Source organism: Canis lupus, chromosome 32, assembly GCF_011100685.1.
Source record: "Canis lupus familiaris isolate Mischka breed German Shepherd chromosome 32, alternate assembly UU_Cfam_GSD_1.0, whole genome shotgun sequence".
Taxonomy (NCBI): domain Eukaryota; kingdom Metazoa; phylum Chordata; class Mammalia; order Carnivora; family Canidae; genus Canis; species Canis lupus.
In genome coordinates this window covers 17934357-17950611 of record NC_049253.1, presented here as the reverse complement: position 1 = coordinate 17950611, position 16255 = coordinate 17934357, and the positions used below count along the sequence as shown (strand labels likewise).

Sequence of the window (16255 nt, the reverse complement as noted above, 5' to 3'; positions counted from 1 at the left end):
TTATACTCAGAAAGGCTGAGAATTATACCAACTATATGTCTAATTTGTAGCATTCCAAATTAATCACTGTTAAGTCTATTAGTCTTCATAGCAAATCTTAAAATAAAAATATAGAATTAGAAAAGGCCTTAGTTGAACTAACTCCTCTTATACTCCGATAAAGACTGATTTCCAGAAAAGTAAGTGAATTGCTAAGCTGGGCAATTAATATGGATGGCCCTTTTGAAACCACTCATTTTTAAATGACTATTTCATTTGGGGAAGTGGTCATAAAAGTCAGTTAGCATTTAGAATGAAAACCCAGCTTTAGTTACATTTAATTGTTTGCGCACCAGAGCATAAAATTCAATTTCAGAACCCTGAACCATATTTTATGATATGTCTTTATTAATGGTTATTAGACATTTGCTATCCCTCTACATGTATTCCTCATTCCTCACAATGCTGAGTGTAAGTGCTAGCATGCCCACTTTGTAAATGAGGAATCTGGGACACGCATAGATTAGGTAACTCGGCCTAGATCAGTATTTCTCAAACTTCTAAGAGACTTGGCAGTCTGGTTAGTATGCAAATTCCGATTCAGTAGGTCTGGAGTGGGACCTGAGATTCTGCATCTTTAACCAGCTCACAGGTGAAGGCCAACATTGTTGGCTTGTTGATCATACATCAAGTGACAGGGTCTTAGATCATGAAATAATTCACAGTAGTCTGGCAGGGTCTTAACCCCGGCTAACTGACACTGAAGCAGAGTATGTGTTGACCTTTCTCTTTATTACATTATAATTTACACCCTACAGATAGAGGAGTGAGGTCACTTTTTGCTGAATGTTCATTTGTGATGTAACTTTATCCTTGAGGAATATGCAGGGAAATGAAGCCTATTCAGACCATTCTCACCTCAGAGGCTGTCTCCTCTACATCTGCCTGTTTTGAGATGGCTCCTACATAATCATGAGGGTAAACAACTGATATACTTAAATTATTTTGAATCCATACAACCATTCTCTATCAATGCAGTATTCAATAAATTACATGAGCTAGTTAACACTCTATTACAAAATAGGCTTTGTGTTAGATGATTTTGCCCAGCTATGGGCTAGTGTAAGTGTTCTGAGCCATGTTCAAGGTAGGCTAGGCTAAGCTGGATGTTCTGTAGGTTAGATGCATTAAATGCATTTTCAACTTACAATATTATCAATTTACGATAGGGTTATTGGACATAACCCCATTATAAATTGAGGAAGACCTATATTGTCGAGTGGCAAAACTAAAACACCTTAGTAATGAATTTGATGTCCTTTATTCAAGGGAAATAATCCATGGATTTGGATTACCAAATACAGTTCCTTACAAGCAGAGGAGCACTGGTCTGGAGGACTTTGGGAGAAAAGCCAGTTTTATAGGACATTAGAAGCAGCAAGGCAGAGGGGCGCCAGACTGGGCCACTCAGTTAATGCATCTGACTCCTGATTTGGCTCACGTCATGACCTCAGGGTACTGAGATCCAGCCCTAAATTCAGCTCCATGCTGAACAGGGAGTTGGCTAGGGATTCTCTCTTCTTCTGCCCTTTCCCCCTTTGTGTGTGTGTGTGTCTGTGTGTGCACACACACGTGCGCAGAAACAGAGCATGATGGGCTAGCAGGTCAGGATTTCTGTGTAGGGCTAACAGTTCCTGTTTTCTAGGGTAAAGTAAGCTAGCTAATGTTAAATTGAAGGATTGGGATTGGTGTATGCTGGGATTCTCTGACAGTGAGGTGTTTCCCCTAAGTGCAGGCTAACTTAGGTTTAGATTTGTGATGTGGGAAAGGCCACCGGGGTTGCCTCCATTTTGTGGATCCTAATGTATGACTTAACTCTATCAATATAATCTGTATTTTTCCTTTGCTTCTAGCTTGATTTCTAGTTTATCTTCCTTTTCTTCCCATTTTCCTTCGTTTTCATAGTTCGTTTTCTTCTGATTCCTCTTTTTGTCCCATACTTTCTTTTTGTCCAAAAGCCACTTCTTTTATATTATACTATAATTTTAGCAGTTACTGAAAGTAAAGAAAATTCAAATTAGCCACCTTTATACTGTATTACTTTGGTAAAAAATAGCCTGGAGTCAAGGATTTCCTTTGTACCCCTTGTTTTTCTTCAGGTGAGGGTAGTTTGACTGACTTAGTCTGTGTAAACAGAGGGACAGGGGAAATAAAACTGGATGCTCAGCATAAAAAGGGCTAATGACAAAGCTATTTTTAGGCAAAGGGGCTTTTTTGTCTTTTCCATGTTATTCTTTACAACCATTTGGTATCTCTGTTCTCAGGTTCTTATCTTTAAAAGACAGCTGCTTTACCTCAAGCATAAATCAGAAAAGGAAAAGGAGCTACCCAGCAAAGCCTGGCCTGGAGGGAGGATGAAAGGGGATAGAAGTTGAGAGAGGGGAAGGGAAGAATAAAGGTCCCCTGGAGAGTCAACTCCAGGCCAAGCACAATAAATGAGAATCCTCTACCCTTCTGGTGAGCACAGACTGAACAGAGAATCTTACTTGAGAAGAAAAAGATGAAGCCCTGGATGCCTCAGAGGCAGCAAAGAAGATCCCATGAGAGTGACAAATATGCCTTGGGAGCAAATCTGCCCTGGAAGTACAAGGCGTACCCTCCGCGTTCGTGGCATAAATGGGAGGTAGGTGCTCAATTCCAGGATACAAGATGGAACTGGGAAAGAGGACAAAATGTGATTAATCATCAGTCATAGTTATGTAAAATAGGAACCACACTGCGTTTTCCCAGAATGCTCCAGAATCAAGACTTTATACATGAAGTATTTCAGTTTTCTTGGAAAATATATTGCAAGTGGATTTTTAAAAAGATTTTATTTATTTGATCATGAGAGGCACAAAAACATAGGCAGAGGGAGAAGCAGGCTCCCCACGGGGAGCCCGATGCAAAACTCTACCCAGGACCCCGGGATAACAACCTGAGTCGAAGACAGACACCCAACCACTGAGCCACCCAGGAGTTTCTATTGAAGATAGATTTATTCAAAATTATACACATCAAAAAAACTCTCAAAATTTCCATATACACACAAATCTGGGCTTCCCAGTTAACGTTAATATATTTAAAAACAATAAATTGTTAAAAGAAAAAAACTCATTAAAATTTAGCGAGAATGATTATTTGACACCAGATAGCTAGCTTTACATTTTTCTTTTCCTTACTTTTTTTTTAGCCAGCTGTTAGGAATTATATAAATACGGCTTAATATATACAAACTTAGCTAGAAAATTGGAGGACTAATATCAACATCAGTTTAATTTTCTATCCTTTGAAAATTAGCTTAATACTGAAAATTTAGAGCTTTTAAAAAATAAAATTCTGGATAAGAATAAAAATGTGCTACCAGATTTGTTTGCTCTCAGTATTTTCAGCTCACTTATATTTTAACATGCTCTTACTCTAAGTTATCAGAGAGTGGATTATTCAAATATAGGTAAGTAAAGGTGATGGGGGCTGCAGAGGTGGGGAAAGGGGGAATGTCAGCAATTTTGTGATGGCAAATCAGCAGATGAAAAAAATGCAAATTAATTCTCATTTTAGATATCTTTTGCAGCCAGAAATACAACACTAGGCCCTTTAAGGATGCCAGTCTTGATTTATATTACTCTTTCCAGCTGCATTTAAATATACCTCTTTATCTCTCCGCATTTCTTTTCTCTCGGTTGATGGCTAATGGACACTGCACACCTGACAGGCCCCAAGGACAGGGAGTTAGAAACACTTTCAGGGAGCATAACAATTCAGTTCCCAGCTATAAACATGCACACACACATAACCAGGAACCAAAGGAAGTTAAGAAGGAGTTGTGATGTACTCACAAGAAAAAAAAAAAAGCTATGGGATATATTAACATAAAGCTCAGTTTAACAGAATATTCTTGAATGGAAACTATTGTGATTGCTGTGCTAACAAGTAACACTGATGTCTCAGGGATAGAAATTGTATGAAGATTATAAGACTATAGATACACCCTCATATATATTGTTTTTTAAAATTAGTTTTTTTCAATGGTAAGGTATGTACATGGTATATAATTCAAGAATTAGTTCGTAAGGAAAAGGCCCCCTAATCTCCTATCACTAGCTCCCTACCTGTCCCTCTTCACCTCTACCCATCAGTCTTGCTCCTTAGAGGCAACCACTATATATAGTGTATATAATAATACACTATATATCTTGTGTATTATTATACCAGAGATGTAATGTGGAAGATTTTAAACTCTCTCTTCTGTGCCTTAGTTGAAACTTAAGAGGTTCAGTTTCCATTGACTTAAAACAACAAAATGGAACTCTAGTCTTTGATTCTGACCTGAAACAACTGCCATTTATCAGTCCTAATAACTGAGAACTTGCTAGATATACCAGGAATAGCCCTGATTCTGCTTTAGGAGCTAGATCTTCCCCTAGCAACAAGTTAAATGGCCAACTCTCTGAATGGACCCTGTTTCACTATTTATTGCTGTATAATTACAGCTAAGTCCAAATGAAAATGTAAAATGAATGTGACTGACTTATATAAGTTGAATGATATGGGCAGAATGGGCTGTGAAAGGAAACACGTTGCTTTTTGTTTTTTTTGCTATTCTATCCAAGGTTTCCTATCTACTTTGGTGAATTATCACCAGCCACATGAAAATACACTGATTAAAAAAAAAAGACAAGGAGAAGCTGCACATCTCCCTCTTGTGTGGAGTGCTGATAAATTTATATGGCTATTTTGTCTGTGTAAACTGCCAATTATTAATAATTCAGCAATAGATCTTTTGAGTTCTAAGCACTTTAAAATCGATAAAGTCTCCAAAATATCTATAATTTGCAACCATTTAAGATTTACCAGGATGATACATCAGAAAGTCCTCATCAAAATATCCAAAATACCCCCTTTGGTTCTTATAATGGCAAAGTTTTATTTTGTTTTGGCATTTATAGTAGAGTTAACTAAATGGCTCTGTGTTAGTTCTTGGTGCTATAAATGTGAGATTAAATTGGAACAATTGTGACAATGCATAATGAAATTACTGTTGTTATTCCCTGTTCACACCTAAAATGGTTCACATAGCAGCCTGAGAGGTGGACTGCCAGGTGCAAAACAAACTGCAGCTAGCAGCACTTTTAAGTTTTGGCAGAAGAGTTATCCAGTGATGAGGTTCAAGATGGGAATGCCACATCTCCAGGAGCATTCTAATAGTGTTGCTAGCTATGAATTATTACACCTTCAACAGGAAGTCACAAGGGTCTATGCTTGTTCAATATTTATTTTCCTGGATCACCCATCTAAAAGATGTTATTTGTCATTATTTATAATTCATTTGGCTGTTTGATGAAAAAGCTGTCATATTTTTTCTACTTTCTAAACTAAATTTTAACTTTCAAAGCTATATGCAGACATAGTTAAAAAAAGTTCAGTATTTCATAAGGCTTATAATTTAAAAATGACACTTTTCTCCCCCTTCCTTCTCCTGATTATTGCTCCTCAAAGAAAACCACTTTCAACTTTTAGACCTTCCTCCTGGTGTTTGCTGTCATATTTCTAAATAACAGTCATGTAATGCTATTTTGTTCAATTTATGTATTATTGATCAATTCCCAATTCTAGCCTCTGCTCCCCTGCCCCTCAAATAGTTATCCTCTCCTCTTTCTAGTATAGCTGCAGCTTCATTTTTGGCTGAATCAACATTCAGTTGTCATTATTATGCACATTTAAATAGTAGTCTAATGTAGGGGAGGAAAAAATTTTCGTTGGCCCTCCTAAGGTCCTTGGTTGTGTCTGAAAAATTAAACCAGCAAAGAGAGGCGCTTGAGTGGCTCAGTCAAATGTCAGACTCTTGGTTTCAGCTCAGGTCATGATCTCAGGGACCTGGGATGGAAACCCATGTTGTGGAATCCAGCCCTGAGTTGGCTTCTCACTGAGCACAGAGTCTGCTTGAGATTCTCTCCCTCTCCCTCTGCCCCTCCCCACCCGATGCATGTGTGCGTGTGTGTTGTGTGGGTGCTGTGTGTGCACTCTCTCTAAAATAAATAAAATCTTTTATGAAAAATAAACTAACAAAGACAGGAGAAAAGCATACAAATATACTTAATATAACTTTTACATGACACAGGAGTCTTCATAAGGAAAAGAAGACCTTTTGAAGAAATTATAATCTGAGTGTTTCTATGTGGGATTTGCTGAAGAATGGAACCTCATGGAGAAACAGGACAAGAAGTATGAGTGAAGTGTAGCAACCTGGAAAAAGCTCAGCAAAGCCTCCTCATTTGGATTCTGGGTCTCAGAGATAAGGATACCGCTTTCTTGTAGGTATAGTGGGGGCACGTCTCAAATGAGGGTCTTATGATCTGCTTCAGGTGAGAAGGGGAGAGGAATGTCAGAGAAACCTTCCTGCTTCTGCTGTTTTCTCAAACTTAGCTTGAAAGATTCAATACGCCAAGGTGCTGTATTTTGGGGTATCCTGTTTTGAACCCCATCAGTATCATGATTATAATTACTTTCTTCTATAACTTTGTTTTCTAGGTAGTTGTAATTTCCTTTTTCTCCTTAGTTCTCCATGTACCTATAGCTAATTCATCCTGTATTGCTTCACAAAGTATTGACTTCCTCTTAATATCTTCTAGCACTTCGGATAATCTCTCAGCTTCCCCATTTTCTTGAAGACACAAGTTCCATTCTGCTACTCCAGTCTGGGGCTCTCTGTCCCTTCCACTTGCTTTCCAGCTGCCTTCTTGGGATTTCCCACCACATCATCCTGGAAGTCCCCGTTGCTTTCCTCTTGGACCACATTCTTCATTCTTGGAGCCTTGACACTCCCTCCTTCTTGGTTCATGCCCCTGCTCTAGTGTGGCACTGAACCTTGGAGGCCTTTGCATCTCTGAAAAGGAAAATGTTCTCATTCTATCATCATATTTATTTTATAGTTAGACAAGGTGTAGAATTTGAGACTTGTAATACTTTATTCTTCAGATTTGAAGAGATTTTTCTACTATGTTCTAGGTATGAATATAGCTTTGATACTGAAACATCTGGTATATTCTGATTCATGCTTCTTGGTATGTGAGTTCTTTTTCCTTTTCTTCTCATTCCCCTCACTCTCCTGGAAGCTTTTAGAATCTTATTTTCTATAGCTAATGTTCTGAAGTTTCTCAGTGATATGTGTTTATATGACTTTCCCCCCCATTGTACTGGACTCCTTTTTTCATCTTGGTGTGACCTTTTAGTCTGAAAACTCTTTTTCAGTTCTGGAGATTTTCTTGAATCATGTTTTGATAGTTTTCTCCATTTCATTTTCTATGATTTCTTCACGGATGTCTTATTATGTTGAAGTTAGATTTTCTGGAAAGATGATTTAATCCTCTTTTATCTTTTTGTTTTCTTGTTCCCACCTCCCCAGTCCCACTCCCAGTTGGTTTTCTGCCAATTTAGTGAGGTTTCAGGAAAGAACACACATAAACATTTGTTTATTGTACCATATTTAGCCATAGTCTGACAATTATGGAGGTGCTAAAGCTTTGTAGGGAACTAACTGCTCCCTAAGAACTGGTTGCTAACTAGATCATAGAAGGACAGTGACTAAATAGGCCATTGATATGGGATTATCCTTTTAAATTCAAATATGAAATTAGCTCCCATGGAAATTTCTGTGAAGCTACCTGACATCCATAAAGTTTAGGATAGGGTAATGATTTCAGTTCTCCAGGGGGAGAAGGAAAAACAAAATCAATTCCTTGTGTGAAAACTCTACTTTGTCCCTAAGATTAAATTGGTCTCAAATATCAGTGGCATTCTTTGGCCATCAAATATCCAACAAACAAAATACAGACATGTCTTTTTAATACTGACCTGACTTTTAAAATGATATAGTCATTAGAATTTACTTTTTAATTTATAAATAAGAGAAGAAAAGTCAAATTTCATTCCAGTTTGGACTTAATTTTTTTTTTTTTTTTTTTTTTAGCTTTCTGTCCATATAATTAGGATTCGAGGGACTTTGAAGAATTAATGCTCCTAGGGGCACCTGGGTGGCTCAGTGGTTGAGCAGCTGCCTTTGGGTCAGGTTCTGATCCCAGGGTCCTGGGATTGAGCACCGCATCAGGCTCCTCGTAGGGAGTCTGCTTCTCCCTCTGCCTGTGTCTCTGCCTCTCTCTGCATCTCTCATGCATAAATAAATAAAATCTTAAAAAAAAGAATAAATGCTCCTATATCTAATTATTGTAGTTCTCTTTAAGGCAATAGTGGTTTGCAACATTCCTAGTATGTTCTCCTAAGCTTTCACTCTGCACCCTCCCCCCTCCATCCCCATATTAGCCAGGACCAGTGTTTTCTACACAGGGGTGCACACATGGATTACAGGCACTGCTAGGAGCTTCCTTTTCCAACATGAAGACCAAGTTAATCTTCAGGAAGTATTTGTAGAATGCCTCTGATTACTACTGAACAATAAGTATCTAGGACAGAGTAGGAGATGCAGCAGCAGCCACAGAAAGAATGAAACACACACTTAATTGGAGAAGCTGTAGGTCCTCTTTAGCTTGTAATTTAACTCAAGATTGTCTTTTCCCTCCCAATTTACCTGTCTGTTTATCAGTTATTTATTAATACTGAGGACATGAAAAAATAGTAGGCTGTATGTAAAGGGTTAACACGGGGCTTGGGCTGATGGAAGAGGAGTGACCTCCCCTCTTTTCTTGGTAAGCTTTCCTTGGCCACCACAGAGGGAAGATAAACCCTGGAATGTTGTGTCTAATTTGCTTTATTTACCTTTGCTCTGTGCAAACTGCAAGGCGGGGGTGGGGTGTGGGGGGGTGGATTCCGTGGGTTGGTATGCAGGCCTCAGGCCAGTAGGACTGGAACAGTTTAAAAGATAGTGGGGAAGTTGAGGGTGGCTTCACTGTGGCCAGTGACCACAGGCATGTCCTGCAGCTGCCCCACCAGCTGTGGGTGATGGGTGGCTTGTGGGTCTTCCGACGACATGCATAGACTGCACTTACTGTACCTCCTGTCCCATTTCCCTCAACAAAGCTTGGCAAACATATTGTTAGCTGAAACCTTGTTTGTGGCTTGTGAGACTGAGTGTCAGTTTGGCCTCGTAACAACCATTGTAGCACCTCCAAGGCAAATTCAAAACTGTTATCTCAGGGGATTTTTGCTTTTTTAGTTTTTTAGCTACTTTGAATTTTATAATTACCAACACATGGTATGTTTTAATATTTCTTCTTAAATACTTGAAAGTCTCAAACTGATTCTTCTTGAGAATTGGCTAAGAACAAAGAAAGATAATCAGTCAATTCTTTAAATTAAGTTCAAGTCATACTCCATTCAAATTCATTCATTCAAATATTGAATGAGCCATGGTGTATGAGGCAGTTAGTGAAGCCGTAGGAATACAAAAATAAATGAACAGGGGCCCCTGGGTGGCTTAGTGGTTGAGTGGCTGTCTTTGGCTCAGGTTGTGATCCTGGGGTCCTGGGATCGAGTCCTGCATCAGGCTCCCTGTGGGTAGCCTCTCCCTCTACCTGTGTCTCTGCCTCTCTCTGTGTGTCTCTCATGAATGAATAAATAAAATCTTTAAAAACAACCAAAACAAAAATAAGTGAACATACACAAAACATCGTTTCCTTTGCAGAACTTATAAAATGTGGGTGTGCTTCCTTAATTGCTGTGCGGGCAGCATTCATTTATTGAAATTGATATTATCATGAACATATAATGGAAAAATGCTCCTCACAATAGGAAAGTGAATATCGACCATGAATAGGGCAAAGCTGTTTTCAAAAGATAGTAATGTGGGAAATTGTTTCACAGTTGGCTGTGGCTGCTTTTCCACTGTAATGGGATAGGTACATGGTGCCATGGAAGACAAGGAGGATCACCGAACCCAATGGTTCCTCTACAGATGGATTGGGGACCTCAAGGCTGGGCTTGGTGATGAGCTAGATTGCTGAATAACTCCGAATGAGGTGGTGGCGGTTGAGTCTAGTCCGTGCCAGCAGGGAGGAGAAAGGTGACTGCGTAAGAGATGGCAGGAGTCTGATCAGGTGAGACTAGCAACTGACTGAATGTAGGAGAACTGAGGAAGAGGTCATTTGTGAGGGAGAAAGTAGGGAATTCAATTTCAGACAATTTGATCCATGTTAACTGTTCTCTAGGCCAAAAAATGTTGGTCCCATCAGTGGCAGAACTTTTGGAAGAACTTTACTTGGCAGAATTAGACACCATCCTCTCATCCTTGGAAATTTATACATTTTGCATCTTTATTAAGGTGCTTATCATGCTGTTTTGCAATCTGCTTATATTTCTGCTCCACCACTTTGGAATGCTTGAGAGCAGGGTCTGGGTCATATGTTTATTTTTGCGACCACAGAGTTTAGCACAAATTATGTCCTCAAACTTACAGAATTGACCTTAGTCAGGGACTGAAATATTGATTCTAGTCATGTCATCACTTAAGGATCCATTTAAAACTAGTTTTCCCTGTAATGAATTTTGTGTTTTAATGGATTTCTACCAAACGAACTGCAATGGTAAAATAATCTCTGGCTTCTGATCAGTTGATATCAACACTGTACTGGTTGAAAAATATTCCAACAAAGAGTAAAGCAATTTGATGTGTTAGCTTTAGCAATGCTAATTAAATATTATCTTCATTCAAATATGAAATACTGAAATAGTTTGAGACTTTCTTTTTTTCCTCCTTAACATTTATATTTAAGATTTATCCCTGTTGATAGAGTGAACTGAAACCCATCCTTGCCTAAAAATATTCATTAGGATGTTTTACCCTTAATGCAGGTTTGGTGGTTACCTCTAGGAAGAGAGCAGACAAGAGCTGACAGTGAATGTGTTATTATTTCTACAACGTTGTATTTCTTAAAAAATACTTGGAGCAAATATGGCAAAATATAAACCAACCAAATATGGCTGGTGGGTGCATGGGAAACCTAATTTCTTTTTTTGTATATTTGAAAATTGCATGCTTTAAAAAATGGAACAGCTGATTTCAAATGGCCCTTTTCAGCAACCCATATAAAAAGTTGTTGATATATTTACTCATGAAAAAATATACTGTGAACTTGTCTTGTAAGATTCCAGATTGGAAACATTTGCCTTTAAATTTAAAAAGCATTACTTTAAAAACATTAGAATATATATAAAGAATTCTAATTATTGACAATAGAGGAAGACAGATCACAAGAGATATGAAACTTCCAAAAAGCAAAATCTTGATATTTAAAGTTAAAATGTCTTTAACTCTATGTAACTGAAATTACCACCTTTATTCAGGTGGCTCAAATGTTTAGTCTAGATATCTGTAAAATTCCCAACATCCCTATCCAACAGCCTGCTTTGTAGCACTTCTTTGAGCCAAATATGACCCAAACAAAAGTCGTGAACCCCTGCGCCCTCTCTCCTCAGCACTCCAAACCTGGTCCTCTTGTTCCAGTGACTGGAGTCATGTGAATCAGACACCCATGAAATTCCTTGGTCACTAAGCCTTATAACATTAGTATTCACTTCATTCCATGCTTTCTTTACAGGAATCTTTTTAAGATTGTGTCCACTTTATGAAGATTATTTCAGTTAAACTAGCATTTTGTCCATAAATACACTTAACCTGACATACACAAACTGAAGCACAACCCATATGTGCAAGTCATGAATAGACATATATATATATGACTGTTTATATATATACATTCACACACAGTAGCCAGAACATCAGGAGATACATATATAGATATATAAATATAAATATATCAATATAGATATCTATCGATATCTATCTATCATCTATCTATCTAATCAAACATCCTCTTGGGATCTTCCCTTGACTTTTCATCTTTCCTTCCCTTCCCATCTTTTATAAAAAGGCCATGTGAACACTCAGAGACACATAGGGAAGAATGCCATGTGACCACGGTGGCAGAGAATGGAGTGATGCATCTGCAAACCAAGGAGCCCCAAGAATAAGCAGAGCCATCAGAAGCAAGGAGAGAGGTGTGGTTATCCATCTTTTTTTCTCTGCTCACCCCCCACCCCTTCTTACCACGGAGATGTCAGTGAATCCAGTCCAGGCAAGACTAGTGTGGTAAGAAGGTTCTTCCTTGCCGATTCTTTATGTGCTGTAAGTTCCTTCTCAGATAGAAAGAAATGTAGTTTTTATCATCTTCAGTATATTTCCTTATATGCTTAACAGTTAACTTGTTTTCTTATTGTAATAATTTTTCCAACCATTCAGTAGCCTCCTCTGAGTGCTACCTCCTTACCATGCTAGTATGATACTTCACAGAGCTCCTACCAATTTTTAAATATAACATGATCTATCCATACTGGATCTCAAACTAACACAACTCATTGGCAAACTAACATTGTAGGAAAACCAAAGCCACTTGCCCACAGCAACTTGAAGTGAATTTTTTTTTTTTTTCTTAAAGATTCATTTCTTTATTTTAGGGAGGGAGGAGCGGAAGGAGAGAGAGAGTCTCAAGCAGACTCTCCACTGAGTGCACAGCCAACATGGGGCTTAATCTCAAGACCCTGAGATCATGACCTGAGCTGAAATCAAGAACTGGCCACTTAACCGACTGAGCCACACAGGTTCCCCTTGATCATGATATTCATAATAAGAGAATCAGTGTGGCAAAATTTGGGTTGTACTTGGGTTGTGAATGCTCAGAAAAAGGAAGTAGTGATCCTTATGAGCCAGCAATGCTTCCAAACAAAATTACAAAAAACCTCATTGTCTTTTTAAATGGAAATAATAACTGTGATCTAGATATTAATAGCCATGATCTAGATATGTTGCTTTTGAATTTTAGCAAACATGTCCCATGATGTTTGGAAGACAAAAATAGAAAAATTTAAGCAGAGTGTCAGAGCATTTAGGTGACCTGCTGATGCTGATTTACCTACGTGGAATTTTCAGTAAATTCAGGGTATAATCAGGGCACAGAATGCAAAGAATGAAGTATCTCTTTCTGCCACAGTCAGCCCCATCTCAGGAAATAGAACTACTCTTCACCCTACGGCTCCGATCATGTGCCTTGAGGTTATTTTTGATTCTTTTCTTTATCTTACTCTTCATATCCAATTCATCAGCAAGTTCTGTCACCCCTGTCAAGAACAACGAAGAGTCTGAGGTTTTACCTGGGCAGAAGTTAGTGAATCATGTGCCATAGTTTCATGGAGACAAAGGACAGCATAGTACAGCAATAGCAGTAGCCTGAGCTCAGCCAGTTTGTGACAGTTCTCGGAGTTCCAATATCCCACAGGGTGATGCCCAGAGAGTTGAGTGATACCTGCCCATGCAGTGGGTTGAATTACAGCACAACAACTCTGATATTTGGAAATCCACATCTTTTATAATAGACAGGAAGCCTGTCTCACCTTTGCTTTGAAGGGTATACTTATTTTCTAGGGCTACCATAACAAAGTGTCACAAACTGGGTGGCTGAAAATAACAGAAATTCATTCTCTCATAGTTCAGGAGGCTGAACGTCCAAAATCAAGTTGTTGGCAGGTTTGGTTCTTTCTGGAAGCTCTGAGGGAGGATATCCACACCTCTCTCCTTGCTTCTGATGGCTCTGCTTATTCTTGGGGCTCCTTGGTTTGCAGATGCATCACTCCATTCTCTGCCACCGTGGTCACATGGCATTCTTCCCTATGTGTCTCTGAGTGTTCACATGGCCTTTTTATAAGGACATCAGACAAAGGACATGGGTCGTAAGTGCTTAGATGTAGGGCCCACCCTTAGCCATTGTAATGTTATCTTAACTCAGTATATCTGCAAAGACCTTATTTCCAAATAAGAAACAGGGTCTTCAATTTTGAGGTTCTGGTGGTGGTGGCAGGAGCAGAAGGACAGGTGTCACAGATTTTATAATCTAATCTGAAAGGTGCCCCTGGGGCTGGCTTCATGGTTGTGTGACTTATGCATTTGCACAGAGCCCTGTGAATTAAAAAAGCCCACGCTTGGCTTACTGCTCTGGTCCTAAATATTACTAGTAAACTACTTGAACCAAGGGCTCTACAGGTTCATTTTGCACTTGGCCCTAAAAATGAGGTAGCTGGTGGTGTCTTATCACTCTTGTATTCTATTGGCTAGTACAGAGTCACTAGATTCAGCCTACACTTAAGGGGAGGAGCTTATACAAAATGTAAATACCATTAGGCAGTGAACATTGGGAGTCATTTTAGAGGCTGTCTATCACATTCTGCCCACCAGCTCCAATGATTCATCTTCCTTGTAAGTGCAAAATATACTCACCACCTCCCAAGGTCCCCAAAATTCTCACCCAATTCTAGTATCACCTCAGAATTTAGAATCTCAGCATCTAAATCAGGTCCAGAGGTGAATGAGGCTCTCCATGTACTTTTCCTTAAGTACAACTTTATGAATATAATTTCTATCTGTGACCTGTGAGACTAAAAAGACAAGTTATCTGCCTCCATACACCCAACATACAATGGTGAGACAGGCAGAGGAAAACTGCCTTGGACAGGTCAGTTCAAATAGGGGGCAAAATAGGAGTCACAAAGGAGTTCTCAATCCATAGCAATTCTGAAGTCCAGCCAGGCAAATATTGGAAGTTCCTTGATTGGGTCTCAAGTTCTGGGAATAATTCCCTAGGCTTTTTTTTTTTTTTTAAGATTTTATTTATTCATGAGAGACACAGAAGGGGGGGAAAGATGTAGGCACACAGAGAAACAGGCTCCCTGCAAGAAGCCCGATGGGAGACTCGATCCCGGACCCTGGGATCACATCCTGAGACGAAGGCAGAGATGCTCAACCACTGAGCCATCCAGGCGTCCCTCTCTAAGGCTTTTAGTTCCACCCTCCGAACTTGGAGGTGGTTGGTTCCACTTTGGTTCCACTTTCTCATCTATCCTTCCTTTCTTCATAAAAGGTACCAGGTGTTTGCAGCCAAATACTTTTCTTAGCTTGCTTTCTGCAAGTAGAAATTTGGGGGTCCAATGACTTCATTTCCTACTATCTGTCCTTTTGGGCTAAAGCTGGAAGTGTTTCGCCAAATAGTTCTCTCAAATCTTTCTGGATTTTGTGTGAAACTCATTGAATTTTACTCCATTAGACAAAGCCACAATCATACATCTCTTTGAGATAAATTCTTCTCTACTTTTCTTTGCCCATTCTTTCTATCTATCCTTTTATTTATTTTTAATTTTTCAATTTAATTTAATTAAAAAAATCTATTTATACATGATAGACACAGAGAGGCAGAGACACAAGCAGAGAGAGAAGCAGGCTCCACGCAGGGAACCCGGTGTGGGACTCAATCCCAGGACTGCAGGATCACTTCCTGGGCCAAAGGCAGGCACTCCACCCCTGAGCCATCCCGGCATCCCACCAACTTAATTTAATTTTTAAAAAAGTAATCTCTACACCCAGCTTGGGGCTCAAACTCACAACCCTGAGATCAAGAGGCAGATGCTCTATTGATTGGGCCAGTCAGCTGGCTGGCCCCATCCTTTTAAAAATTGTTAACCTTACCTCACATGATTTTCTATTCTCCTTCTGTTCTTTATGGCATTTATTACTATTTAATATGTTGTATGTTTTACTTATTTGTTTTAATTTTTATCTGTTCCCTCATTTTTCTACCCCAATTATAAGCTACAACAGGTTAGTGAATTTTGCTTGTTTTGTTCATTATTTTATCTGCAGTGATTAGAACTGTCAGACATACTCAAAAGAAATGCTAAATAAATAAAATAATTTCAAAAAGGATTTGGAGAGTTTCAACACAGACATTCATCTGCTGTGAAACCTTGTAACATATAGAAATACATGAAAGATCACCTGCTCATGAAGCAAAATCAATAGAAACGACTTTTGAAGTCCTGGTATGAGGATAAGAAATTATAATAAAATACCTCCCTGAACACATATCAAAAAAGACAAACAAAACACATCTCCAACAACAAAAATAATACCATCATACACACACACATAGATTGACACACAGACTTTGGCATTCATTGTTGTGAATAACCAATAATTCCCTGATGAGGGGAGAGATAGTCATCAAATCTGAAATTCTATTATAGAAATTACTTAGAGTAATATATAATTTATAAACAGGATATACTTATAAGTATAAATAGTTAAAATTTTGTCCATATTGGATTATGGTAAGGTTATCATTTTCTTCTCTCTGTATCTTCAATATGACCATGAAAAATATTTAATGATCTTTGTTTTGTACTT

General features: G+C 38.7%; 1 long non-coding RNA gene across 11 annotated transcripts in view; it reads left to right on the top strand.

Annotated features, from left to right (window-relative positions):
- The first annotated feature begins 839 nt into the window (after positions 1-839).
- The window catches only part of LOC119867192, a 35879-nt gene continuing 20463 nt past the window's right edge, over positions 840-16255 (top strand). For 7 of the 11 annotated variants that reach the window (XR_005382770.1, XR_005382775.1, XR_005382773.1 and 4 more), the window contains exons 1-3: positions 840-957; positions 2304-2662; positions 6140-6336. This is a non-coding gene — a long non-coding RNA (uncharacterized LOC119867192). The remainder of the gene's footprint in view (positions 958-2303; positions 2663-6139; positions 6337-16255) is intronic. The other 4 variants (XR_005382768.1, XR_005382766.1, XR_005382767.1 and 1 more) reach the window with 2 other exon arrangements.